Source organism: Ammospiza nelsoni, chromosome 29, assembly GCF_027579445.1.
Source record: "Ammospiza nelsoni isolate bAmmNel1 chromosome 29, bAmmNel1.pri, whole genome shotgun sequence".
Classification (NCBI taxonomy): Eukaryota; Metazoa; Chordata; class Aves; order Passeriformes; family Passerellidae; genus Ammospiza; species Ammospiza nelsoni.
Window position 1 is genome coordinate 2,578,845 of NC_080661.1, and position 26,954 is coordinate 2,605,798.

General features: G+C 53.0%; 1 pseudogene; it reads left to right on the top strand.

Annotated features, from left to right (window-relative positions):
• Positions 1 to 26,954, top strand: part of LOC132085208 (zinc finger protein 850-like) — a 418,453-nt pseudogene that overhangs the window by 372,489 nt on the left and 19,010 nt on the right.

Sequence of the window (26,954 nt, forward strand, 5' to 3'; positions counted from 1 at the left end):
TTTGCAGCCCAAGGTCCCCTGGGATGTCACCATGGAATGGCTGTGACTGCTTCTGACCACAGGGCTCTTTACCATCCCCAGAAAGCCCTGGGAGGTCTCCATAGAGCCCCTGTCTCTGCCTGTGACATTCCAGCTCTGGAACAGCCTGGAGACTCTTGGAAAGTCTCCATGGAACCCCTCTGAGGGCCGGTGACAAATCTGATCCTTAGCAGGCAACCATCACCAGCCCCCTGTTGCTATGGTCAGTTTCCATGGCAACCATCAGCAGCCCCCTGTTGCTATGCTCAGTCCCTTGGCAGCTCCATGGAGACCCCATGCCAGGGGTGGTTGCCATGGACACCAGCTCAGGCCTGCAGCCAGAGACCGTTGCCATGGCAACCATTGGCAGCCCCATCCCCAGGCTCATGGGATGCCAGAACCACAGAATTGGCTGAGCTGGGAGGGACCCATCAGGATCCTCCAGTCCAACTGCTGGCCCTGCACAGGACACCCCAACAATGCCAGCCTGGGCCTGGCAGCGCTGTCCAAACGCTGCTGGAGCTCAGAGAGCCCTGGAGCTGGGACCCTTCCCTGGGGAGCCTGGGCAGGGCCCCAGCAGCCTCTGGGCAAAAACCTTTTCCTGACATCCAACCTGAGCCTGCCCTGACTCAGCTGCAGCCGTTCCCTCCACTCCTGTCCCTGGGCACCAGAGGGAAGAGGTTCCCACAGCCCCAGCCAGGGACCCGCTCCCAAGGCTGCTGCCATGGCCACCAGGGCTGGGACCAGCTGGGATGCTCGGTTTCCAGGGGCCGGGGTTCTGGAATGGGATTCCCCAATTTCCTGCTCCTGCTAAAACCGCACTGCCCTTGCTGCCCTCCTGCCTCCCATGGAAAGCACAAAAGGCAAAGATCCTGGGCTAGGACAAAAACCATTTATTGGGAACAGCAACGAGATAAGGAACAAACAGGAACTAAAACAATATTGATAACAGAAGGGATAAGTAAAACTATTTGCAGAGAAAACTAAAACATCAACAATTGGCTCTTCACAGCAATGTATTTCCTCCTGTCTGCAAAGGACACCCTTCTCCCTGGGATGAGAAAGAGTCCCTTTCCTGCCCCTGGCAATGTTCTGAGGTAGGAGTGAATGTATTGACAGGGCCATGGCCAGACCCTCATGTTCTTCCATCCCACATCATGTCATTTGCAGGGGCAGGAAAAGGGACAGCTGTCTTCCTTGCATGGATCATGGGGAACATGGATCACCAGGGCTCTTTCCAATATGGGTCCTCCAATGAGGGATGAAGCTGGAGCTGGGCATGAAGCTCTTCTGCTGTTGGGGCACTGGTAGGACATCCCTTACCGGTGCTTCCGTTGGTGTCTGGTCAAGTCAGAGCTCTGGGTGAAACTCTTCCCACACTGGGGACACTCGAAGGGCCTCTCCCCTGTGTGGATGCGCTGGTGCCTGATGAGGGTGAAGTTATGCTTGAATCCCTTCCCACAGTCAGGGCAGTGGAAGGGCCTCTCCTCTGTGTGAATCCGCTCATGCAGATGGAGATTTGAGCTGGTCTGAAACCTCTTCCCACACGTGGGGCACTCGTAGGGCTTCTCCCCAGTGTGGATGCACTGGTGGATGATGAGGTGGGAGTTGCGCTTGAAGCCCTTCCCACACTCAGGGCAGCAGAATGGCCTCTCCCCAGTGTGAATGAGCTGGTGCCTGAGGAGGTCAGAGCTTGTCCGAAACCTCTTCTGGCACTCAGGACACTCATAGGGCTTCTCCCCAGTGTGGATGCGTTGGTGGGTAACAAGGGTGGATCTGTAACTGAAGCCCTTCCCACATTCCCCACATTTGTAGGGCCATTCCCCAGTGTGGATCATCTGGTGGCTGATCAGGGCTCTGCTCTGGCTGAAGCTCTTCCCACACTCCAAGCATTTGTGGGGCTTCTCCCCATCATGAAGCTGCTCATGGACCACCAGCTCTGAGCTCTGGCTGAAGCTCTGTCCACCTTCCTGGCTCAGGGTGGGTCTTTCCTCCTCAGTGCACCCTGGGCTGGGTTTGGAGCCCCTTTTCCTGTGGAATCTCTGGGGATTATCCTCCCCATTGAATTCCTGTGTCATGGAGTCACTCAAAACGTCCTCTTCCTCCAGGTTCTGCCATGGGGATTTGTCCTCCCTGATCTCCATCCTAAGCTCCTTCTCTGGGGGAGGAAGGACAAGGAGAGGATATGATTTGCCCCCATGCCAGAGGAAACGGCAAGGAGATCCCCCCAGTGCATCCCCAGCAGGACGGCGTTGGCAGCAGGGTTGTCCTGCAGCTGGGGGCCGTGCTGGGCTGGGAGATGGAACAGGAGAGAGAGGGAAAGGGGCACTGACTTCCTCCTCACCTGCCTGGGTGTCCTGGGGAATCTTCCTCTTCCTCGAAGCCACCTCCTCCATCTGGCCAAGTTTTGGGGATGGGAAATCCTGTTTTGAGATGAAAGCAAGGAATGAGCACACTAAATTTTGTACTGGTTCGAAGGCAAACCTGGAGGAGAGTCTAAGCCAGAATTCCAATTCAAAAACAAAATTAGGATCAAGGCAATGATACAGAAACACTGCCTTAAACTGACAGAGTCAGGATATAACCTGACACCCTGTTGGTCAGGGTGGTGGCTGCAGTCCTGTTGGAGTGATAAACGTGATTCTGTCCAAGCAGTGATGCTGTAGAAGGGTCTGGTCTTCCTCTGAAAGTCCAGTGGTGGTTATGGAGCTCTTGTCCTCTGGGAATCCAGTAGGCAAACTGTCCCTGGTATTTCCAGCCTCAGCTTATATCCAGGTAGGAATGCTTGGATCCTCCCCCTGGGTGGAGCATCCCACAATGGGATGATGGAATTTTATCAGTCCTGCAGTGACACTCAATGGCCCATTCACAGAAGATATCTCCCCTGGAGGGCGTTATCAGGGGTGAGTCATGGAAGAGATAAAGAACACTGCCCCACCTGTTTATAGCAGTTGATGAAGATGGGGATTGAAAACATGCATTTGGTTACATCTTGCATTTGCAACCTGAAACAGTGGGGTAATCCCTGCTCAGGGGGTGAACACCACCCCCCTCACCCAAACAGGCTCAGGTGTAAAACCCCCACCCCGGGAAGGACACACAAACACAGGGGACAATGTCACACTTGCCCTGCTCCAGGGGAGGTCTCTGTCCCTGTCACTCCCTTGCTCTCCCCTTTTCTCTTTCTTTCCAACTCTCTCTCTACCTCACATTTACTGTTCAATAAAATCCACCTTGGATTTGGTCTTGTTAGTACCTTAATTGGGGCACAGGAATCTCTCTAACAATTTTCTTAACCAGATTGTGACATTATTTTGCCATAGTGGGTTCAGGGCACTGTTTTCTGACCCCAAGTGCCTTTGACAACACCATGGTTCCCTCCTCTGAGGAGGTTATGGTTCTCTCCGGAGGAACTCTTGGAAACTTGGACACAGCTTCCTCTGAGCAACACTATGGGAGAACTGATGAGGAAAATGGCTGTTGTAGGAGGCCAGTGAAAAAGAAAATATTTTGTCATCCTTCCTTGAAAAGTTTGTTAAAATCACTGGAGGAAAGGGAGCAAATGTTAGCAGCAAGACTGACAAGGTTCATTCACCCCATGGTGAGGAACACAAGGCTGCTATAAATCCCACAAAAAGCCCAGCTCAAGTGGCTAAATTCCCAAATAACTCTGGAATTCACAGGCTTGGGTTCTTTGCCAAATGTGAGAATCATTATTCTCTTCATTCCTGTCACCTTTGTGACAGCTACACTGAGTTTCCCCTTCCTTTTAATAATCTGTATTGGCCCTAATTTCCACTTTTATTGGAACCTGTCAGCAGCTGAGCTGGAGCTGTGCAGGAACCAATGAAACTTGGAATTGTCACAGAATTTCTTCTATTGTCAGTTTATTCCTTTTTGGGATTTCTTTGCATTTCCATCACATGTGACTCTCGGGAAAATCAAATATTCATCAAAGTATTTTATGTAGGATTGAGTTTGATTTCTGCCTAGTTTATTTTGTCCAGTGCCCTGGGGATGCTCAAGGGGTCTCTGTGCCTCTTGCCCTGGGGGACACTCAGGAGGCATTTTTTGGGATTGTCTCTGTCCCTGTCACCCTAGCCCATGCCCTGGGGGTGTCCTTGTCCCTGTCACCCCAGGCCATTCCCCAGGGGGTCTCCATCATTCTCACCCCAGGAAATGCCTGGGGGGGGTCTCCCTCCCTCTCACTCCTCTGCCAGAGAGTGCTTGGAGCAGTCTCTGTCCCTCTCAGCCCAAGGGGTGCTCGGGGGTCTCTGTCCCCTCACCCTGGGGGATGATGCTCGGGGGGTCTTGTGAATGTCCATCCGAAAATCCTTCATTTTTGCCTCACAATTGTCATGAGAAAAAGACCACCGAAAGGTTAAAAAACTGTTGAGCCAGTTGGGAAAGAAAGTCTCATGCTTACTCAGTGTGTTCACAGGTGGTGTTTGCAGAACACGCCATGCTGTACTCAAAGGGGCATGCTGCCCTTTCTGAACAATGGATCTGGACTTTCTCCCTACCTCCTGACCTAGCTGGTCTGAGCTCTGGGGTAGCTCCCCCTCCAAGAGAAGACCCCTCTTGCCTGCCTTCAACCACCGTGACAGACGAATAGAGATGCGAATCCCCTCATTAAGGAACCAAGAATCCCCCCGGCACCCTATTGTCACCCCCATGGTACCCCCTGGAAACCTCCTTCCAGAGACTGGGACTGTACACCTTCCCAACTCGGGGAGGGGGGAAAACCTGCCCAGAGTAAACGTACCTGAGAGCATTCAGCCATGAAAACAATGGAATAATCTCTCCCCCTCCTCCTGTTCCTATTCTTTTCCCCTCCATGGAAGCCTAATTTCGGCCACCCTTCCCCCAACCAGGAACAGTATATTTTGGGGTTCGGATTCAACTGTCCTCCGAGATCTACGCAAGGCGTGCACCCGTGAGTTTCGGCAGTGGGACCCCGAAGACATCACGTTTTGGTAGCTATACCCCTTCCCTAACCTTCTTTCCTCCCGTTTTCCCTTATCCTACCCTTCTCTTCCCCAGATTCCCTAACCAAACACATATTCAGCTGTGGTTATCATCAATAAAATTGCATTTTATTGATTTGTTACTGCAAAACCCCTGTGCCTTTGTTGGTTATTTTTGCACCAAAAAATCATTCGTCACCCGCTCATTTTGGGCGGACCTTCACACCAGGGAACTTCTCTGCCTCAGCGAGCTAAACACTAACTAAAAGCAAAGGAGAGCTCTGTCCTGCTGTCTGTCCATCCAGCAGCTGGAATGTAGAGGGGTGAGTGCAGTTTCTGAAAACAAACTGCTGCTTCTTCCTCCTCCTCTTCGCTCTCAGAACCAGCCTTAAAGGTGCAGAACTCATTTCTGGGCTAAACAGACCGATGGGGTACGAGCATCATGAAGTCACCCAGGACACGCCCCAGTCAGGGTCAGGGGGTCCCGTCCCCGCCTCATCTCCGGGCTGCCGGGGCTCCCCCAGCTCCGGTATCGCCCCTTCCCCTCTCCCCGCCCCGGGGGTCCCCCGTTCCACAGCCCCGGCTCTCACGGGGATCCACAAAACCAATGTCCCGCCCCGTCGGTACCGGGCCATCCCCACGTGGACCCCCGGGGCCCTCCGAGGGGCGATCGCGGCTCCTCTCCCCCCGAAAAACTCCTCTTAGGGAGCCCGGGGATACCCGAGGCTCGAATCCGGGATCTGTCGGCTCCGAACACTCTCCAAAAAATCCTCCCGGAGACCCCTGGCTGGAGCCGGGGCGAGCTCGGCCTCCGCCCTCCCCTGCGGCTCGGGGCTGGGGGCGATGCTCCCGGGGCAGGGGGTGCTGCAGGCTCGGCGTGCGGGCGCTGCGAGCGCCGCGATTCTCCCGCTCCTGCTCCTGCTCCTCCTCTCCCTCCTCTTCCTCCCGCATTTCCTCCGCTCCCAGCCCGGACCCCCCTTTCCCACCGCTCTGCCCCGCGGCCCCGCAGCACCGGCTGCTGGGTGGGGGAGCCCCCGATCGGCCCCAGGGCGGATCCGTCCCCCCGGCCCGAGCCCCAAATTCCGCTCCAGGGCGCCGGGCTCTGCGGGCCCGCCTGGCAACCGGTGAGTCATCGGAGCGAAAAGCTCTGGTTGGCTGGAAATTGTTTACCGCGTCCTCTGATTGGCTGGAATTGTAAAAGGCGCTACGCCCTGCGGGTGTTCCTGGGAGCTGCGGAGGCCGGGCGGGAGCCTTTTCCCGTTTCTTTCTGTTGTCTGAGACCTCTTTCCTGTTTCTTTCTCTCCCTTTCTCCTCCCCATTTCTTGTTCCGTTCAGTCCACGCTCAATAATCGTCGGTTGCTTTCCCACGCTCTCATTCGCTCCTTCACTGGGGCAGAGGCGTCTCTCCCTCGCGGGGTCGTAATCCATGGACAGGGTCCCTTCCCACCCCAGTCCCTGGAAAATGTCCATCAAAGCCACCTTTGCTGTGTGCTCTGGGAGCCCACAGCGCTGCTGGAGCTTCTCCCCTTGGGAGGCACGGCAGGAGCAGCAGCCTGGGAGCCTCGGGAATGCCCCTCTGGGATCCACGGCACACACTGCCAGGGTCTGGAATTCCAGTTCTCAGCTATGAAAAGATGTTCCTGCCCTTGAGGGCAAAGCTGTCAAGAAGGAGCCAAAAGCCAAGTGGAGCAAGATCTTACAGTGGCATTTCACTGCGAGCCTTCATAACTTCCCCCATGGTTGTTGTAGCTCCTGAATTGGGAATTAAATCTGGGCACGGTCTTTGGTGTGAGCTGCCCTGGGTCAAGGGAGACATTGAGAGAGAAACAGAGCAGACAAAGAGAGGCAGGAGAGAAAAGAGGGCACAAACACAGTCAGCTGAGAAGGTGGCACTCTGAAAACAGACCAGAACTGACTGAAAAGGAATATAACAGAAAGGAATAATTTTGCACCTTTTATTTACTATCAAAATACAATTTCTTCCCCTTCTCACAAACATCTTGCCAGTGTCATTCAGCAGGGCTGTCAGAAAGTCCTTCATTCTGGGTGGATGTTCCAGGCTGCAGCCACAAGGAAAGAGGAATGGGGATTTTCCTGCTCCTGGGGAGTTTGACATCCTCAGCTGAGGAGAGGAGGAGACACCAGAAGAAAAGGGCAGCTGGACTTCACCCTTCCACAGGAAAAATGTGGTGGGCGAATCTCTCATCCTGTCTGCTGCTGCTCCACAGGGATGTGAGGGCTGATCCCAGAGCCCCAAGGGTCACAGTCAGGGCTGCCCTCAGGGAATGCTCGCCTGGTACGGAGGGGCAGCGTGGGAGCACCTGGATCTTGGGGCACCCAGCTGCCCCCCATGTTTGGAGGTGCCTGAGGAGGGCTGGGACAACGCCAGGGACATCCTGCAGTGACATCCCCCCGTCCTACCCTGGGTGAGCTCAGTCCCAAACCTGACCCTGACCCTGGTCTCAATCTCACTCCATGTTTAGACACACTCACAGTTCTGTATTTAATCTCATTCCAGTGCCAGACTTGTCTAGCCCTAGACCCAATCCCAACCCCAGCCCAAAGCCAATCCCATGTCTAGCCTTAACCCCAATCCCAGCTCTAATCCAAATCTCAGCCCCAACTCCAAGCCCAGCCCCAATTCCAGCCCCTTACTAAACCCTCAGCCCCAAACCAAATCCCAGGTTCAGCCCTTCTGGGGGTTTGGGGGTGTCTCTGTCCCTCTGACCCCGATGATGTTTGGGTGGGGTCACAGCAGGGCTGAGAGGGACAGAGACCCCCCGGCCTCCCCCAGGTGTGAGAAGGTCGGAGAGCCCCCCCAGCCCCAAGCACCCTCAGCGGTGAGAGGGACACAGAGCCCCTGGTGCCCAGCCCTGCACAGGCATTGCCTGAGGCCAGAGGGATGGAGACCCCTGAGCATCCCCCAGGGTGAGGGGACAGAGACCCCCGAGCATCCCCTGGGCTGAGAGGGACAGAGACTGCCCTGAGCACCCCCCTCCACACAGGGGTGAGAGGGAGGGAGACCCTCCAGGCATTCTCTGGGGTGAGAATGATGGAGACCCCCTGGGGAATGCCCTGGGGTGACAGGGACAGGGACAAGCCCCCCAAACCCCTGCCAAGCATCCCCCAGGGCGAGAGGCACAGAGACCCCTCGAGCATCCCCTGGGCACTGGATAAAATAATTTGGCAGAAATCAAACTTGACTCTGCATAAATCACTTTGATGAATATTTGATTTTCCCACAAGTCAGATGTGATGAAAATGCAAACAAATCCCAAACATTAATAAACTGACAGTACAAGCAATTTTGTGGCAATTCCAAGTTCCACTGGTTCCTGCACAGCTCCAGGTCAGCTGCTAGCACATTCTGATAAAAGTGTAAATTCAGCCCAATACAGATATCATTAAAAGGAAAGTAAACTCTTTGTAGCTGTCACAAAGGCGACAGGGATGAAGAGAAAAATGATTCTCACATTTCGCAAAGCACTCAAGCCTGGGAATTCAGGAGTTATTTGGGAATTTAGCTACTTGAGCTGAGCTTCTTGTAGGACTTTTAGCAGCCTTGTGTTCCTCACTATGGGGTGAATGAACCTTGTCAGTCTCGCTGGTATCATTTGCTCCCTTTCCTCCTGTGATTTTAAAAAACATTTCAAGGAAGGATGGCACAGACGTTTTTTCATAAAATCCTCTCTTTTAGGATTTGTCCTTTCTGGGAAGCTGGGGCCCCAGAAGAAAAATGCAAACAATAATTATCTGCTGATGTGGAATGTAACAGGAGCATCTGTGATTGGTCTTCTGTGAGTGTTTGGATTTGCTGACCGCTCACAGGAGAGTTGGTCCTTGCTTTCTGCTGGAAACAGAACTTTGTTATTCATTCTCTTCTTTCTATTCTTAGCTTAGCAAGCCTCTGCAACTTTTCTCTTTATTCCTTTTAGTATAGTTATAATGTATTATATATCATATATCAATAAATCCAGCCTTCTGATCATGAATCAAGATTCTCGTCCACTTCTCTCACCCTGAAGACCTTCATCAGGTCGCTGTAATAGAAGGACAACAAAATATTTTCTTTACACTCTGGGCCCACAAAGGCGATTTACCTCATCGGTTCTCCCATAAGTCACTCAGAGGAAGCTGCAGCCCAGTTTCAAAGAGTTCCTCCAGAGAGAACCACAACCTCCTCAGAGGAGGGAACCATGCTGTTGTCAAAGGCACTTGGGGTCAGAGAACAGTGCCTAAACTCACTGTGCAAAAATAATTTCACAGTCTGGTGAGTCTGGTTAAGAAAAGTGTTAGAGAGATTCTTCTGCCCCAATTAAGGTGATAATGAGACCAAACCCAAAATGAATTTTATTGAAAAGTAAATGGGATAGAAAATTGGGGACAGGAAGGGAATGACAGGAAAAAGAGCCCTCTCCTGGGGCAGGGCAAGTGTGACAGTGTCCCCTGTATGCGTGGTATTACCGCGACCTGTGTGGGTCGCAGCTGGTGAGAGAGAGAGACGGTGAATCTTGTATCTTGATCAGAAGGCTTGATTTATTAATATAAGATATAATACATTATAGTTATACTAAAAAGAATATAAAGAGAGGTTTGCAGAGCTGCTAGCTAGCTAAGAAGAGATAGAAAAAGAACCCACAACAAAATTGTGGCCAAGGACTCAGTCCCCTGGCTTGAACTGGTGATTGGCTCTTAATTATAAACATAGAAAATGAGCCAATCAAGGTGAATCCTGTTGCATTCCACAGCAGCTGATAACAATTGTTTACCTTCTCTTCTGAGGCCTCTGCCTTCCAGAAGACACAGAAATCTGAAAGGAAGGATTTCTGTGGAGAAATGTCTGCGACATCTCACCTTTCTAAATTGTATAAAAATAAAAGAAAAATGCTGATGTGGAATGAACAGGAAATTCCTTCACCTATAAAATATAGAATACCAACAATTCACTAAAACAATCCTACAATATAAGAAAATTGCAAGAAACAATGTAAAGAGAATTCAAGTCCATGCAGCTGAGTTTCAGGAACAGTCCATCAGCTGAAGTTGTTTCTTTTGGACATCTGAGAGTCCTTTTTGGTCCTGAAACAGCATAACACAATTTTAAATAATTTAAAACAATTTGAACAATTTTGAAATGTCCTTTCTGCTGGCCTTTCAGTGCTTCAGTGCTTCAGCGCTGCTGCCCAGTATTTTCAATCTTTTTTATTTAATTTTTAATTTTTTTTTTTTTTTTTTTTTTTTTTTTTTTTTAAATCGAAAAGCAAAAGAGCAGCATCCGAGCAGAGCAATGCCAGAGAAGGAAAGGCCCTGGGGGCCCTGGCCCATACTGGACCAGGAACCCCAAAACTGGCTCACACAGGGGGACCCGGACCGGTAGGACAAACCAGAACCCCTAGAAACACAAGGAGGCCAAATGATGGCCCTGGCCCAGGAACCTCCTGAGCCCAGCATCCCAGGCCAAACCCATAAGGAAGGCTCTGCATTCCCGCGGGCCTGAACCCTCCTGCCAGCACAATGGCAGCACGGGTAGTGAGACGCTTCCTTTCCCCTAAACCACTGAGGCATGCCAGCAGCAGGGAAATAGAAGCTGCCCCGAGAATCTTCATCTTGGGTCTGGGAATGTTTGTTTCCCACAGCATCATGGCACCATCCCCACTGGGCTGGGGACCAAAGGCAAAACTTTCGGGAGCCCCCTCCCCCTCGCCGCTAGGGCACAAGAGGGGCGGTGGCCTCCATGGGACAATCCCCAAAAAACCACCTCCCAAACCGCCGAGCTTGAAAGCCGGCAGCCGGACTGCCGCAAGAATCAGGTGGCGGGCAGCCCCCGCTCCACTGAAGGAGAGACCAGCCTCCGGGGCCGCTTCCTGGGGCGGGCCCGGGGCTGGCGGGCCGGCCATGGGGGGTGCCGGGCCGGGGTGGGGGCCCGCGGGGCTGTGGGTGACACTGGGGCTGGCCTGGAACGCGGCAGTGACTCTGGCCACGGAGGAGCCGGCCGAGGAGGTAATGACGCTGATCGCAGGATCAGCTGCGGGCTGCTCCGAGGGTCCCGCAGGTTCAGTGGCGTTTTCTGCTGCTGACTCCGGGGTCCGCTGCGGAGGCGCAGTCGCAGTCGCCGTCGCAGTGCAAACCGGCAGCAACGGAGCTGGGAGAGACAGCGGAGCATCGCTGTTGCTTAGCAACAGGTCAATCGTCGAAAGTGCTCTCTCTTCTGCCTTCTCCGACACAGGCTCTGGCGGGGGCAGGGAGGCCGGTGAAACCGCGGGCGGGACCTCCTGGAGAGGCGGAGACGGGATCTCCTGGAGTGACGGCTCTAGCAGGGGCGTGGAGGAAACCTCGGAGACCGGTGCCGCCCCCATATCTGAAGGCGGAGTCTGAGAGGCCGGCGCTGGCTTGAGCGGCCGCTCCCATCCCCCCGGAGAGAGAGAAGGGGGGGAAGGAGAAGGCTCCATCTGAGCATGCTCCGGAGCAAGAGTAAAAAACACTTCTTCGCGCCGCGAAGTTTCGCCCCCCCCCCCCGCCGTGAAGCAGGGGGGGCTGGGAAGAAAAATGTCCTCCCCCACCGCATCTTCTGCCAAGGGCGGTGGAAACGGAGCCTGGCCATAACAATTAGAAATCCATTGAAAACAAGCTGCTCTGCGCTTCAGGACTGGGAAAAGCTTTATAAATGCTGGGTAGATGGAAGGCAACACGCGTCCCTCCAGGTAGACGCACTGGATAATCGAGTCCATGCACTCCCAGACAAAAACATCCAAAGCATACAGAATATCAGCAAAGAACCCAAAAAGCTTTGCCCATCTAAAGAACCCATAGATATCTGTTTTTGACAAAAAGCAACCATCTTCTCTGCACCAATATTTCCAGAGGGCTATGATATTTTCCTCTGAAGGAGAAAATTGAATCTCTTCTGGCAAGGCATGTGTTTGCCAAACGAACAGCCACAAGCTACGAAGGGCTGGTTCATCAGGGATAGAAAAGTGAACAGTACCTTCTGAAAGAGTCCAGCTTGCTCTGGCCAGCTCCACAGGTCTGCTGCTCTTTTCCATCATCTTTCCTGATGGTTTTCCAGAAGAAGGTTCTGTTGTGGTCAGCCTTGGCTGTGAACTCTGTCCAAATCTTCAGTTCTTCAGCTCCTGGCTTGAATCCACTTTCTGATCACTTCAGAGCAACCATCAAATGCTACACATACAGGATTTTTACCCAGTGCAGCAATTTTTCTCCTCTGGTCTTATCAGATTAATTTTTGCTCTGACACGTCGGGTCACCAGATATTACTGCGACCTGTGTGGGTCGCAGCTGGTGAGAGAGAGAGACGGTGAATCTTGTATCTTGATCAGAAGGCTTGATTTATTAATATAAGATATAATACATTATAGTTATACTAAAAAGAATATAAAGAGAGGTTTGCAGAGCTGCTAGCTAAGCTAAGAAGAGATAGAAAAAGAACCCACAACAAAGTTGTGGCCAAGGACTCAGTCCCCTGGCTTGAACTGATGATTGGCTCTTAATTATAAACATAGAAAATGAGCCAATCAAGGTGAATCCTATTGCATTCCACAGCAGCTGATAACAATTGTTTACCTTCTCTTCTGAGGCCTCTGCCTTCCAGAAGACACAGAAATCTGAAAGGAAGGATTTCTGTGGAGAAATGTCTGCGACAGCGTGGCATTCCCAGGGTGGGGGTTTTACAGCTGAGCCAGTTTGGGTAAGGGGGGTGGTGTTCACCCCCTGAGCAGGGATTACCCCACTGTTTCAGGTTGCCATGCAAGATGTAACCAAATGCATGTTTTCAATCCCCATCTTCATCAACTGCTATAAACAGGTGGGGCAGTGTTCTTTATCTCTTCCATGACTCACCCCTGATAGCGCCCTGCAGGGGAGATATCTTCTGTGAATGGGCCATTGAGTGTCACTGCAGAACTGATAAAATTCCATGCTCTCATTGTGGGATGCTCCGCCCAGGGGGAGGATCCAAGCATTCCTACCTGGATATAAGCTGAGACTTGCCACACCAGGAGCAGCGTGCCTACTGGATTCCCAGAGGACAAGAACTCCCTAGCCACTACTGGACATCCAGAGGAAGACCAGACCCTTCTACAGGATCACTGCTTCGACAGAATCACCTTCATCTCTCCAACAGGACTGCACCACCATTTACTGGGACTACTGCCACCACCCTGAACAACACGGTGTCAGGTTATATCCTGACTCTGTCAGTTTAAGGCAGCGTTTCTGTATCATTGCCTTGATCTTCATTTTCTTTAAAATTGTAATTCTGTTTTAGACGCTCCCCGGGTTTGCCTTCAAACCAGTACAAAAGACAATGTGCGCACCCTTTGTTTTCTTCCCAGAACAGGATTTCCCTTTCCCAAACCTTGATTGGATGGAGAAGGAGGCTTTGAGGAAGAGGAAGGATCCCCGGGACACCCAGATAGGTGAGGAGGAAGTCAGTTCCTATTTCCCCCTCTCTCCTGCTCCATCTCCCAGCCCAGCACAGCCCCTGCCTGCAGGACAACCCTGCTGCCAACGCCATCCTGCCGGGGATGCACTGGGGGAATCTCCTTCCCCTTCCCTCTGGCATGGAGGCAAATCCCATCCTGTCCTTGTCCTTCCTTCCCCAGGGAAGGAACTGAGGATGGAGACCAGGGAGGAAAATTCTGCATGGCAGAACCTCGTGAAAGAGGCTGCTTTGAGTGATTCTAACGCACAGGAATCCAACAGGGAAGAAAAACCTCAGACATCCCCCATGAGGAGGGCCTCCAAACCCAGCCCAGGGTGCTCTGAAGAAGAAAGAGCCACCCTGAGCCAGGAAGGTCAGCAGAGTTCCGAGCTGGTGGTCCATGAGCAGCTTCATGATGGGGAGAAGCCCCACAAGTGCTTGCAGTGTGGGAAGAGCTTTAGGCGGAGCTGCCACCTGATCAGCCACCAGATGATCCACACCGGGGAATGGCCCTACAAGTGTGGGGAGTGTGGGAAGGGCTTCAGCTACAGATCCAACCTTGTGACCCACCAACGCATCCACACTGGGGAGAAGCCCTACGAGTGTCCCCAGTGTCAGAAGAAGTTTCAGACCAGCTTCAGTCTCCTCCAGCACCAGCGGATTCACACAGAGGAGAGGCCCTTCCTCTGCCCTGAGTGCGGGAAGGGCTTCAAGCACAACTCCAACCTCATCAAGCACCGGCGCATCCACACAGGGGAGAGGCCCTACCAGTGCGCCACATGTGGGAAGAGGTTTCAGACCAGTTCCAGTCTCCTCCAGCACCAGCGGATTCACACAGATGAGAGGCCCTTCCACTGCCCTGAGTGCGGGAAGGGCTTCAAGCACAACTTCACTCTCACCATCCACCGGCGCATCCACACAGGGGAGAGGCCCTACGAGTGTCCCCAGTGTGGGAAGAGCTTCACCACCAGCTCTCACTTGACCAGACACCAACGGAGCCACCAGTAAGGGATCCCTGCAAATGCCACAAATGCAGGAACAGCTTCATCCACCACTCCAGCTTCATCCCCCATGGGAGAACCCACATTGGGAAGAGCCCTGGTGATCCATGTTCCCCATGATCCATGCTGGGAAGACACCTGTCCCTTTCCCTGCCCCTACCAGTGTCATGATGTGGCATTGAAAAACATGAGGGTCTTACCATGGCTGTGTCATTACATTCACTTCCACCTCAGAGAATTTCCAGGTGCAGAAAAGGGATACTCTCTCTCTCTCTCTCCCTGAGAAGAAGGGTGTCCTTTCCAAACAGGGGAAATTGTGACCAGGAATACACAGTGAGTTGTGTTTTAGTTTTCCCACTAAACTGTTTCATTTATCCCTTCTGTTATCAATATTGTTTCAGTTCTGTTTGTCCCTTATCTTGTTCCTGTTCCTAATAAATTGTTCTTATCCCAGCCCGGGATCTTTGCCTTTGTGCTTTCCATGGGAGGCGGGAGGGCAGTGAGGGCAGCGCGGTTTTAGCGTGGGCAGGAAATTGGGGAATCCCATTCCTGAACCCCGGCCCATGGAAACCGAGCATCCCAGCTGGTCCCAGCCCTGGTGGCCATGGCAGCAGCCTTGGGAGCGGGTCCCTGGCTGGGGCTGTGGGAACCTCTTCCCTCTGGTGCCCAGGGACAGGAGTGGAGGGAACGGCTGCAGCTGAGTCAGGGCAGGCTCAGGTTGGATGTCAGGAAAAGGTTTTTGCCCAGAGGCTGCTGGGGCCCTGCCCAGGCTCCCCAGGGAAGGGTCCCAGCTCCAGGGCTCTCTGAGCTCCAGCAGCGTTTGGACAGCGCTGCCAGGCCCAGGCTGGCATTGTTGGGGTGTCCTGTGCAGGGCCAGCAGTTGGACTGGAGGATCCTGATGGGTCCCTCCCAGCTCAGCCAATTCTGTGGTTCTGGCATCCCATGAGCCTGGGGATGGGGCTGCCAATGGTTGCCATGGCAATGGCTCTGGCTGCAGGCCTGAGCTGGTGTCCATGGCAACCACCCCTGGCATGGGGTCTCCATGGAGCTGCCAAGGGACTGAGCATAGCAACAGGGGCCTGGTGATGGTTGCCATGGAAACTGACCATAGCAATAGGGAGCTGGGGATGGTTGCCATGGAAACTGACCAGAGCAATAGGGGGCTGGTGATGGTTGCCATGGAAACTGACCATAGCGACAGGGGGCTGGGGATGGTTGCCTGCTTAAGATCAGATTTGTCACAGGCCCTCAGAGGGGTTCCTTGGGGACTTTCCAGGAATCTCCAGGCTGTTCCAGAGCTGGAATGTCACAGGCACAGACAGGGGCTCCATGGAGACCTCCAGGACTTTCTGGGGATGGTAAAGAGCCCTGTGGTCAGAGGCAGTCACAGCCATTCCATGGTGACATCCCAGGGCACCTTGGGCTGCAAAGGCACCGATCTGTCACAAGCACTCACGAGGGCTCCATGGTGACATCCCAGGTGTCCCCAGGCTGCCAAAGACCCAGGATGTCCCAGACACTCACAGGGTTCCTGTCATGGGCAGATATAGTTATATAAATATGTATTCTCTATTATGGTAATGATTAGACAAAACTGCCTTAATCAGAAATATTTATGCCAGGATGTAAGAGACGTAAAATATATTATACAGAGCACTAGGAAATTATTTCAAAGCAACTGTATTAAGCAAAACCTGTAATTAAGCAGAGATTGATGTCACTCCCCTAGACCAATGACCATGGGCAATTCCCTTTGGCTCAGCCTGGAGCAGTGACCTTGAGGGTTTCCCCACCACTGGGAGGAATCCCTACACCCCTCAAGAAGGGAAATGTCAGGAGATGCTGCCATTAAAATATGGAATGGGGCTTTTCTCATCTGAGGTGCTGCCCTGTCAGTCAGATGTGCCCAGGCTGGGCCAGCTCAGCAGCGCTGCAGAAGCTCTCAGTGGTGTCACTTGGTTGTTCCTTTCTCTGGGGATTTTTCCAGCTCTGCCACAGCTTCAGCTCCCTCTGAGGATGTTGAACTTTGAGATGGAGGAGTCAGGCTGGTTTCAGCATTATTCACCCCCAAAGAAGTGTGACACCCCTCCTTCATTTCCCACTGGGGGCTTTGCAAACAGGACCTTGCTGGAGTTGTTGGAGCCCATTGCAGGCAGAGCCTCCTGCTCCAGCAGGAACTGCCTTTCCTGTGCCATCAGCAGGGCAGGTCCCGCTGCAGGAAAAGCCCCAGGCCAGCCCCAGCACAGGGAAGGGCTCGGGCACAAGGGCAGAGTGCCGTGCTGGGAGCTGTGCCAGGGAGAGCCTGAGGCACCAAAGGCACCTTGGCAGCAGCAGCTGCTTGCAGGCCATGGCCAGAAGCCTCCCTTGGCAGCCCGGCCTGGTGGCCACCACTGCAGAGCTGCTGCCTCAGGTCTCATTCCTGGCTGGGCTCTGAAAAGCCACTTTTCCAGGAGCCTGACTGGGAAGCCATTGGCCCCAGCACCTTGGGGACAAGATATTAATGACAAGACTCTTCATGGCAGCAGAGCCAAGGCAGGGGCAGAGGAAAGGGCAGAGCCAGGCCCAGGGGACAGGGCTGCCGTGGTGATGGCTGTGAGGTCACTGCCCCTGCAGCAGCCTGGCTGCCCTCAGCAGACATTCTGGCCAGAAGCCTTGTGAGGGCACCCAGCATATCAGAGAACCCACAATGCAGGAATTCTGTCACTAGGGATGAGAGGGTTTCAATGGGCAATGCTGCACAAAGCTCCTGCTCTTGGACAATTCCTGGGATGGGGAATCCACTTCTCTGGAAAAACAGTTGCAGTTTCCTGCCACTTTCTTAATTGTAAAATATTTCCTCCTTCTAACAAATGTTAATTTGTCCCCATTCAGTTCAAAGATACTGACTCATTTTCTGTCACTGTAGGATTTAGGAGAAAATAACTTCGAATGCTATTTTTCCCTTTTCACAGAACTTGGAGAGGACTCAAAAATCTCCCAGAATGGGGTTTGGAGGCCTCATGACAAAACCAGCAGGGAGAGTCTGCGGCCTCTGTGGTCAGTGGTGTAGAGACTGAGGACTGAAAGGGAATAGCCTGGGAGGGATGGATGGGTGGTTTCAGAGAGGCTGGAGCTTTTCTTCATAGTAGGAATAAGCCTGAAGAAGACCTAATAGCACCAAGTGCAGCTTGGGAGGTCCAGACTGAACACCAGGAGAAGGGAATTTCCCTGTCAGAGCAGGGCTGTGGTGCAGCACGTCCCCAGCAGGAGTGTGGAGTAGCCCCAGGCTCTGTGTGGGCAGGCAGAGGCAGGCAGGAGGCAGAGCTGTCAGCAAAGGAAGGGCCCAGCCAGGTGGGGCAGCCGGGGATGCCGACGGCCTGCAGGGACAGAGGCGCAGGTTTGCTCAGCAGCAGAAACACCTTTCCCTCGCTTGTCCCCAGCTGTCATCAGTGCCACCAGTGTTCTGCTCTACCTGGAACCTGGGGACATTTTCTCAGTCCTGTCCCTCAGATGGATCTATTTAAAGTATGAGAAACTTCAGTGTTTCACCCTCTTTTTGAGTCCCTGAGAAGGTTTTTTGAGCACACTCCGAGGGACTGAGTCTGATGCAAAGAGCAGCAAAGCCCCAGAGGCTCATTAAAGTCCCTGTGCTATCTGTGCTGCTGAGCTGGGCTGGGCTCCTGGCCCAGAGGCAGCTCCTGGCAAGGGCAGCGCTGCAGAGAGACAGCTCTGGCCAGGAGCAGCTCCTGTGCACAGCCCAGCAGGGCTGGGGCACTGCCAGGGCCCCTCAGGGACACCAGCAGGGCACAGACAGAGCTCACAGGGGCTCAGCACTGGCAGGGGCTGTGGGATGGCCCTGAGGGGGCTGTGTCACAGCAGCACATCTGTGGCGGGATCACAGAGGCACAGAGCAGCTGGGATGTCAGCAAGGGGCTGTGTGACAGCACAGAGTGGGCTGTGACATCACAGAATTTGTTGTGTGAAGTCACTGAGCAGCTACAGCATCATAGAGGGGACTTTGTGACATCACAGAACAGGCTGTGAGATCATGGCATGGCTGCATGACATCATAGAGCTGGCAGTGAGGTCAAAGTATGTGCTGTGACCTTACAGAGTGTCAGTATGACATCACAGAGAGGGTTTTGTGACATCACTGAGGGGGGTTGTTACATCACTGAGCTGGCTGTGACATCATAGAGTAGGGTGTGAGGCCATAGAGCAGATCCTGCCATCATAGAAGGTGGCTCTGTGACATCAGGGAGTGGGCTGTGACAACACTGGGTGGCTGTGTAACATCATAGAACAGGCTGTGACATCACAGTAGAGATTGTGAAATCATAGAGTGACTTTCTGACATCACAGAGACATCTGTGACATCACAGAGCAGCTGTATCACATCATAGCGTGGCATCTCAGAGTTGGCTCTGGGACATCACAGAGGGAGTGTGACATCACAGGGGCTGTGTGACATCATAGGGATCTGTGTGACATCACAGGGGCAGTGTGACATCACAGGGGCTCTGGGACATCACAGAGGGAGTGTGACATCACAGGAGCAGTGTGACATCACAGGGTCTGTGTGACATCACAGGGGCTGTGTGAGGTCACTGGGGAGGTCACTCTGCCCCAGCCTCCCTCACAGTTTCCCCCAGAGCAGTCCAACCCTGCTCGTGCACAGCGGGGTCCCCTGTCCCCCCGGGTCCCCCGGCCTCGCAGCCTCCCCCAGAGGATGTTCCACGAGATCGACCCCAGAGCCTGACACGGGGATGGGGGGCTGGGGCCCTTGGGGTGGCACAGGGGGACAGGGACCCCCCGGCAGCATCCCCATGTCCCCCAGGGCCAGAGCCTGGGCCAGGGCTCCTTCACCCTGTTACCAACGAGGCCTTGAGAGCGCTGAAAAAATCCCCAGCAAGGGAGCAGCAATAACCAGACTGAATATTAAGGGACAGAAGCACAAAGTTCCTTGGCAAGAGTCACTCTGCTCCTGACTGGACACTTCAGGCACAACAAGGAAACAAAGCAACAACAAAACCAAACAGAATCCAAACAACCAAACCAGAAATTTACTTAGAAGTGGGGCTTTCATTCCTAAGGAAAAGAACCATCCTTCTTATCTCGGTGCCCATGGCCAGAATTGGGATTTCACCTCCAGTATTCCCTATTGTGACAGAGTGGAGGAATTTCTTGTCTCAAGATATTTCATGTGTGGGGAGTGTTGCAGTGTGTTGCAATTTCCTGTTTTAAACTTCCCAGCCCCTTCCCAGGTGTGGCAATAGCTCTCTTCCCCTTCCCCCTCGCCCCCTGCGGGGCTGTCAATCAGTCTTAACATTCCAGCAAGGCCATTGTGTGGTTGGTCAGGTTCAAAAGATGCCCCTGTGCCCAGAGGTCATTGGTCTGTCTGGGTGTCATCGTTGCCTGAGACCCTGCCCCTCCCACCTGGTTGGTGGCTCACCTGTCCCTTCCCTCCCCCTCCCCCCGGAGCTTAAAAAGTCACTCAGGCCATGTGGTCGGGATTCTGTTGGTGCTGTTACCTAAGATTCAGACGTCTGTGACCATGGAATAAACTCTTGATATTAACCCTCCAGCAGAATCTCTCTCCTTTTCCTCCTCACCTTAGCCTGAAGCCTTCTCACCTGAGGCAAACTGAGTTTCCACAAGCCTGGACTTGTTTTGGCGCTCAGCTGCACCATCCAGCCAGCCAAAAGTGTCTCTGAGGTGAAACACCACAGTTGCCGCCTTTGGCCCAGGAGCAGGGGTCAGAGGAGCCCAGGCACAATCTACCTGGTAATATTGGGATCTTATTCCAATAGGGGAGGAAGGGGCAGGTCCAGCCCTCCCCTGCCCTGGAAGCCCAGCCCTGCCCTGCCCTGTGACCCCAGTCCCCCCAGAGCCTCTATCCCAGCCCAGCAGTGTCTGCCAGTCCCTGGCACAGCACAGGCAATGCTCCACAGCCACCTCTGCAGCCCCAGCCCAGCTCCTGAGGGACCAAATGACCCACAGTCCAGCCTGGGGGAAGGGCCCAGGAAGACCAAGGGGTATTGAAGGCTGACCACAAGGCAAGCACACATCTTGACCCTACCTCCTCTTGGAATTTCCATCTGAACGCTACTGGAATCCAGGAGTTGGTACCTCTGTGTATGCTCCTCTGTAGCCTTTTTGCCTCTCTCTCTTTCTGTCCTTTTCTTCTATTTTGATCCTTTTGCAAATTTGAGTAATGTAAAATTCAAATAGCTTAGAGTTTGTGAAGTTGAATGGGCCAAGTCAGTGCTTTAAGAAGTGTTCTGTGTTGATTGAATGTCATATTAAATCTTTTGCCAAAAATTCTCTGATTTTCTAAATTTACCAGTAAAGACTGTTTTGTTGTTTTGAGCTCCTGAGGATCTCTTGTTGGACTTTCTCCAGGAAGTCCAATTCAGAATACAGAAACAATTGTAATTCCTTTTAAATATCTCCTTGACAGAGTTTTCTACTGGATGGAAGTCAGGGCTTGTCTGTCCTGCTTGGCCCAGCCCAGGCAGGGCTTTCCCAGCCACATTCCACACTCCATTTCCCAGCTGGAGCCGCTGGTGCCTCTGAGTTGTGCTGCCCCAGCCCCAGGGATGCTCTCCTTGTCTGCCCATTCCCCCACGGTCTCTGGGCAGGGATGGCCTCAGTGGGGGCTGCTGAGATCCTGAGCACCTTGGAGGCTGCTGCTGAATTTTCCTGCTGCAGAGGCTTGTTCAGCCTTCAGCTCTTCAGTGCAGGAATTCAGTGTCCCAGCGCTCATTAACATTCAGAACACCTTAACAAGCCAAATCTCTGGGGATAATTTGATTTAGGTGTTCAAATCAAATGTATGGTTAATTAGTATGATTTCAGAAGCCAATTCAATGTGAATACCCTGAATTTAAAAAAAAAAACAGCAAGAAAATATTTTTTTAGGTCCTGTAATTTTTTTTTTACTAGTAATTCATTGAAATGTGCAATCTCCAATTGACATTGAATCCAAGTACCTCCTCATGCAGTTTGACTGGGTATGAAAATCAGGACCTTTCATGGCTGACAATCAAACAGACCCTGTCTCTACCCCCACCCCACCATTTTCCCCATCCAAGGCTGGCACTCAGAGCAGCCTTGTGCAAATCTGAGCTCCCTCCAGCCCACACTGGACCTAGCCAACAGACCACAGTTGAACGGGATATAACTTAATAAAAATTACACCATTAAAATAACAATCACACAATTACAAACTCTTCCCTGAGCTATGTGCAAAGTCCCAGCATGTCTGATGAGTCCACTGTTCACAACTGATTTGCGTACTAAAATTAATTTTTGACTAATGTGGTTCTGTGATAGATATAAACACAATTAAGTTCTTGTATCAGGATTCCTGTCCTGGACTGAGGACAGAACAGCTCAAACAATTCCTGATTTGCAAAGCTGTCAGTGGTGGATGGAGAAGGGAGGTCAGGCTGCTCTTGGTGTTGAGGAAATGCTGAAAGCAGCCTGACTCATTTCATCTCCTCATGCCCTGGCTGATCTCCCCTCTTTCCCCTTCCACCCATCAGCTTTTGTCTCCCCCCAGCCCCCTGTGAAGAGCCTGGCTCTGTGTTCTCCATCCCCTCCTCGCTGGCACTGCCAGGCTGGGATGAGGAGCCCCTCAGCCTTCCCTGCTCCAGGCTGGACCAGCCCAGCTCCCTCAGCCTCTGCTCACAGCCCAAGGGCTCCAGCCCCACCTTGGAGGCCCTTCCCAGACCCTGCTCCAGCTGCCAGACATCTTTCCTGCCCTGGGCAACCCAACCCAGGCCACAATGACCTGGATAATCCCTGTCCTTGGTGTCCTGGTCACACAGCCCTGGCCCCTTGTCCCCTGTCAAGCTCTGGGGTGGATCCTGTGGAACATCCTTTGGTGGAGGCTGTGGCTCCAGGTGGGCCGGGGGGATCCTGGGGGACAGAGACCCTGCTGGGCATGGACAGCATTGGACTTGTTGGGAGAAACTGTGAGGGGGAGGCTGGGGCAGAGTGACCAACCCAGTGACCTGACACAGCCCTGCTGGGATGTCACACAGCCCCTCTGTGATGTCACAGCCTGCTCTGTGATGTCACAGCCCATTCTGCAATGTCACACAGCTGGTCTCCGATGTCACACCAGAGTCTGTGATGCCATAGTCTGCACTGTGATGTCAGACCTCTGCCCTGTGATGTCACAGCTGGATCTCTGATGTCACAGAGGCAGACTATGATGCCATGGCTGCTTGATGACCTCACCTAAACCACTCTGTGGTGTCATAGCCCACTCTGTGACCACATGGTACCAGATGATAAATTGTCTTCACCAGGTGAGCTCACGCCGGGAGCTTGTTCTCCACAACCCCAGGCCTGTGGAAACCACACAGTGCCCATTGTGTGAGAAGGGGAACTGGAAGTTCAGCAGCCTCAGTGTCCTGCCAGCTCAGCCAGGCCCACGGGAACATTGGGGTCCATGACCACCAGGGACCACCAGGGAGACCCCCAGGACAGGAGAATGCATGGGTAAAGGGGAGGGGAAATATATTAATTATTTTGGGGAAATGATTATCATATGTATTTTTAGTCCAGGACAATCAATGAATATGTATGCAAAATACAGAATATAAACAGAAACTTTCCTGTACTCAGCATGCACAGCTTTGGGAGGAGCTCTCCCCCATGCATCCAGCTGAATAAAGAATGCTGCTTCTTAATGCTACACTGGGGTTAAGGAATTTTCTGTTTTACCAAATTTTTGGTAACACTCCCACTGCCAAGGAAAGCTCTGTCTGCTGCTGTTCACAGAGAAGGGCTGGTGGCAGATGTGGGGCTCAGAGGCTGCCTGGGGCACAGTGACCATGAAATAATGAAGTGTTCAATGTTCTGTGAAAGAGGGAGGGGCAGCAACCAAACTTCTGTACTGGAATTAGGAAGGGCAGACTTTGGCCTGTTTAGGCTGCAGATTTGGGGATTACATAATCAGGTAGTGATTGCTTTAAGGGAAACAGCCCATAAAAGCAAAGGGGTCCTGGAAGGATGGAGACATTTCAAGGAAGTAATCATAAGGGGGAAGAAGCAGCCTGTCCCAGTGCGGCAGAAGATGAGCTAGTGAGGAAAATGACTGGCCTGGCTGCCCATGGAGCTTTTCTGGAGACTCAGGGGTGGAAAAAGGACCAGCAACTCAGGAAGTCTTTAAGGATGTTGCTGGGTCATCCAGAAAGAAAAGCTGAGAGTTGAAAACTCTATTAAAACTTAACCTGGAGGGTTCTGCAAAAAGAATAAAAATGTTTTCATAAAAAGAATAATAGCAAAAAGGAGAGGTAGGAGAACCTCTACTGTTTTTTGGATGCAGTGGAGAATATAGTAACAAAAGATAAGGAAAAGGCTGAGCTACTTTACCCCTAGTTTGTTTCAATTTTCAATATTAGGAGAGGATATCCTCAGGACAAGTGTTCTCCTGAGCTGGTAGATGGGCACAGGGAGCAGAACAGCCCCTGGAATCCAGGAGGAAGCAGTGGGTGACCTGCTGAGCCACTCAGATGCTCACAGCTGTGTGGGAGCAGACAGGATCCATCCCAGGGGGATGAGGGAGCTGGTGGATGAGCTCCCCAGGCTGCGCTCCATCATTTACCATCAGTGCTGGCTCAGCAGGGAGCTCCCAGAGGACTGGAGATGCCAAGGTGAGCCCATCCCCAAGAAGGGCTGGAAGGAGGAGCTGGGGACCTCCAGGCCTGTCAGCCTGACCTGGGTGCCCAGCAAGGTTATGGAACAGATCACCTTGAGTGCCATCACAGGGCACCCACAGGATGGCACTCACAGGGCACTCCCAGCTGATGGGAACAAACTTTCTGGCTGACTGCAGAGGCCAGGACAAACCCGGGTGGTTTCTCTGCCATCCCCCAGCCCTTGCTGGCCCCAGGGGCTGATGGCATTTGTGCTGCCTCAGGTTCATGTCCCCACACCAACAGCATGGGGGTGCTCCTGCCTGCTGTGTGCAATGCAAACAGGGGCTGCTGAGCCAGTGCTGCCGTGTCTGTGCCTGCAAGGATGGAGCACCTGTGTGAGCTGGGGGAGAGTCCAGGGCTGCAGAGGGGGGATGTTGTTGGCAGCTCCATGAGGACGCTCTGGGACGCTGCCCTGGGCTGTGCAGCACACTGGGGATGGATCAGCCCCTGCTCTGCTGCTCTTCCTGTCTGCCCCCAGGGCCCTTGCAGAGCACCAGCTGTTGCTGCCCTTGGCTGCCATGGCAACCCTCAGGACAAAGCGGTGCCAGGGCTGTTCCAGGTACAATTGCAGTGACACTCGTTGGTGCCACCAGGTTCCATGGCAACAGCCACGGGGACCCGTTCCTTGGTTTGGTGCCATGGCAACCAATGCCCAGAGCCGTTGTGATGGTTGGTGGCCATGGAAAGCTGCCTTGGCCCCGTGCTCAGGGCTGGTGTCAGTGCCCAGAGCCAGAGGGGATCCCTTGCTGGGGGCTGTGCCATGGCCACCTGCCCTGTGCCGCGCTGGCCGCTCTGGCACCAGGAACCAGCAGCCACCGGCACTGCCAGGGCCAAAGGCCAGGTCAGCCAGACAGAAAGGGGCAGGGCTGGGCACTGTTTCCATGGCAACCGGCACTGGGGGGACACCTGGGTCACCTGGCCTGGCAGTTGCCATGGAAACCCCTGGCAGGGACTGAGGGCACAGCCCCTGGCACTGAGACCCTGCTGGGCCGGGTGCTGAGCACAGGGCTGAGCACGCAGAGATGGTTTTGTTCTTGCTGAGCTGCAGCACAGCCAAGGCCTGTCCTGCCCCTCGTCCAGCCATGCTGGGGAGGGGCTGGGGCTGCGGGGGAGCTGGGCAGGGACACAGCCAGGACAGGGGACTCCAACTGAGCCCGGGCATAACCCAGACCAGAGCACATCATGCTCAGGGTATGAAGGGGGGAATTTTGGAGGGAGGGCTTTTGCCTTGCCAGGTAACACTTAGGCAAGAGGGGGCCCTGTTTCTCCAGTGGGCAGGGTCACTACCAAAGACACAGACACCAACTGAAGGAATTGTGTCATTTATATCATGCACAGCTGCAAAGAATTACAAAAGGATAAGCTCAGCAATCTATCATAACTCATCATTACATTTTGATGACCAATCCCTTGGTGAAACACTGGAGGTGTTTGTGACAGACAAAGATTCTGGCTGACTTTCAAGGTACACCTTACAGACATCAGGAGTACTTTAGTGACACCGTTCTTCATTCTTTTTTCTCAATCCCATTGGAGTTAGGAACAAGAATTCTGTTGTGCCTGGAGCTGGCACTTTTTTAATTCCAGAATAATGCCCTGAGGCCCTTTGCTGTTCAGCTTTACCATGCTGTCTGTGGCTAACAAGGCTTGGGGGGCCCTTTCCCCTCTGGCTGGAAGGGGCCGGGTCCCAGTCCCTGAGGGGCACCCAGGCTCCTGGATGTAATTCCTGTGCAAGTCCCTCAGTGTCACAGCAGCCTTCACATGGAGCCCCATGGATCAGAGCATTTTCCACAGGGGCCCTTGGGGCAAACAGGGAGATTTGGTCTGGCAGGATGTGTAAAACAATCCCCTGTCAAATCTCCTTGTTTTCACACAGAATCCTTGGCTGCAGGGACACATTCCCATTGTTCCTGCCCAGGTTTCAGGACTCAGAGTTGTCTTTCCTAGGAGCTGCTCCTTCAGCTGCCTCGGGAGGGCCATTTGGCCTCTGGACCCACACTCTGGCTCCATGATCAGGGCTGCTGCATCCAAACCCTTTATCTCCACAAACGGTGGTGACTGGAGGTGGATCTCCTTTTTGCAAAATCGTTCTTAAAATTGCAAGATCAGTAATTGTGCTACCCTGTCATGGGGTTGAATAATCCAATCCTGGTCACTATAGTTTAACAGAATTACTGTAATTTCTCCTGAATATTCTGCATCATTTCCTCCTGCCATGACAGGAACACTTTGCAAGGCCAAGCTCCAAGGGCGCAGTTACCAAAGCAAAGTGTCCTGGAGGGATCTGAATTCCTGTTTCGGTTTTGATAGCTCTCATTTGCTTTGAATTTCTCCTCATTAATTCCAATGCATGAAGGCCCAGGCCTGCAGCCTCTGGGCTGGCCCTGCCAGGGGCCATCACAGCCAGAACAATTTCCCAGGCAGCCCAAGTCTCACTGCCCATGGTTGGATTTGCAAATTGGGGGCAGCTGTGCACAGCCAGGGCGTTTCCATTTCCCCAGTGAGCCATTGTGAAGGGCATGGAGCACATCTGGGAGATGGGTTCTCCATGGGCAAAGGTTCCATCTCCTCATTTTTCCAACTGCTCTTTTAACAACCTGTTCAACCAGGTCCTGCAGCTTGTGCATAGTCTGGTACATGAAAAACCCTGCAGGCTTAATCACTGTATTTTTCATAGGAACAAACAAAGCACTCTGCATCACAGTATCAGTGAATCCTGTAAAAATAGCCTATTTCCTCCCTTCCTCCTTTTTCATTGTATACAATCTCACAGAGTTGGCCACTGACATTAGGGTCCTGGCCAATCCTGTTCTGCAGGGTATTTAGTGTTACATCCGTC